Below are 2,103 nucleotides of genomic sequence, written 5' to 3' on the forward strand. Positions count from 1 at the left end.
ATGTTAAATTTTGGCAGTTAATGAATAGATTTTGACATTTCTAAATAGGGCAAGTATTCTTAGCTTAGTTCTTTATAGAATAATGCATTTGATAATGTTTTTCCGATTTTTCTCAAGCTCCCTTGGTTATATTACTTAATTCTGTAGTAGGATTATTTATTTTGACATATTTAGGTCTTAATGTGATGTAATTCTTGCTGCTTTCTATATCTTCAGTCTCTGTGTTGGATAATTTTCACACAAATAAGGGTCACATATTTGTTTAGATCATTGGTGTTCAATTTGTTACGACTCCTATGCATTATGACTTTAATGATTTTACTTGACTTTAAATGTCCTGATTGGATTTAAATGGGGCTAATTGTATGTTAGGTTTGTGGCATCAGCTCGCCAATTGGCAAAAACTTTGGAGGTGTCGTTGGTGAATGATTTAGGCTATATGAAGAGATACGTACGCTGCTTGCAGGTAATTTTTTCTTTAAAGGAAAATGTATATCATTAGTGTTTCAGCTTTTGTTTATGATTGTGACATTTAATTATTTGTGGGTGTGTTTTGAAAATCTGCTAGTTTTTGGTGAGATATCATTAAATGTTATCAAGACACAGTGGCAAAAAGTTTCACTTTCACCTTTATGTCATCTTTATAGCACAAGAATATTTCAAGTAGTTTCTTTTCACAAGTTTGGAGTGTCCAAACAATATCATATAATATCTCATATCACTTGTATTTTAGATACAATTATCTTTCCAAATAGGTTTACGTTTGTAATACTTTTTGAATGCATATTGAGAAAGACTTAGAAATGTTATAATATATGACTAGACTCAACTCTAAGACAACTTTTACATTAGTAGCTTTTTGGTTACTGTTTTATTGATTTTTTGTTTTTTTCCCTCTCTTTTAAATTCTAATTACATTTATGCTTGCCTTTCAGATTTCTGAAGTGGTTAATAGTATGAAAGACTTGATTGATTATAGTTGAGAAATAGGGACAGGACCTATGGGTAAGTGTAATTCAATTTAATCCTATTTAGATTTAATTATCCATTATTTTTTTCGTATGCATAATTTTTTAAAGTTGAGATCTACTTTGGATTACCTTACTCTACTTTTCTTTTTATTTAGAAATTAAGCTTATAACAATGTGCAAAGAATTTGGTTGCAGAGTAGAAAGTTTATTATTCATGTTATGTCTGCCATTTGCATGTCACATTTCCCTTTTTTTTTTAAAAAAAATAAAAAATACTATCCATGGATTTGTGTGAAAGTTAAATAGCTTGGGAATTTGAGTCAGAAAATGCCCTCGTGAAATTTATCTATGGTGCATTGATAAGTTTTAGATAACTGCTATGGCCAACTCTGTTACACAAATGTTAATGTTAGACTAGTGGCCAACTCATCAATTTTTTTCTTGGGAAAAAGGTTAATCTTTATAGTCCAACAAAGGATCACTCGAATAATTTATTAGCTGTCTAACATGAGTGACTCTCCTCCACATAATTTAATAATAAATAAACAATAAAAATTAATGCAGGCTTCCCTCACAAAACATTGACATGATATTGTATTCTCTCAATGTCTTTTAACAACTTGAGCCAACCAAGTTTGTTCAGTTATTGGATTAGATTTCTTATGAGAATATTTTCATTCTTGTTAGCATGCTGTTTTATATTTGATGCTTATCTTTCTCTATTTATTTTTCAGAGAGTTTGAACAAGTTCCCTTGAAGGACTAGTACGCCATATGGGGTTCACAGTTAAGCACAACAATCTGAAGAACATCTACAATAGCAACAACAACAATAGCAGCAGCAGCAACAACATCATCCAAGATTATAAAACTTTATTATGTTATGCTTTCAAACTTAAGTTAGAACTGAAATCTCATGAAGTAGACACATTCATGGTTTGAATTAATTATTGTTTAATGTAATACTTATAGTTTGTCAATCTATTGAGAATTACATTTTATGATTAATTTTGATTTTGTTTATCAAGATACAATAATGAAAATCTTTTAATTAAAAAAAACCATATAAGTATGCTTATCAAAATAAAATTTAAAATATATTATCCACAATAAAGTAACAAAATTTTATTACT

General features: G+C 29.0%; 1 long non-coding RNA gene across 1 annotated transcript; it reads left to right on the top strand.

The window, feature by feature from the left end:
• The first annotated feature begins 398 nt into the window (after window positions 1–398).
• LOC133829340 (uncharacterized) lies at window positions 399–1,744 on the top strand. Its single transcript, XR_009891699.1, has 3 exons — window positions 399–466; window positions 936–1,005; window positions 1,706–1,744. It is a non-coding gene; the product is annotated as an uncharacterized LOC133829340 (long non-coding RNA).
• The last annotated feature ends 359 nt before the right edge of the window (window positions 1,745–2,103 follow it).

Source organism: Humulus lupulus, chromosome 4, assembly GCF_963169125.1.
Source record: "Humulus lupulus chromosome 4, drHumLupu1.1, whole genome shotgun sequence".
NCBI lineage: Eukaryota > Viridiplantae > Streptophyta > Magnoliopsida > Rosales > Cannabaceae > Humulus > Humulus lupulus.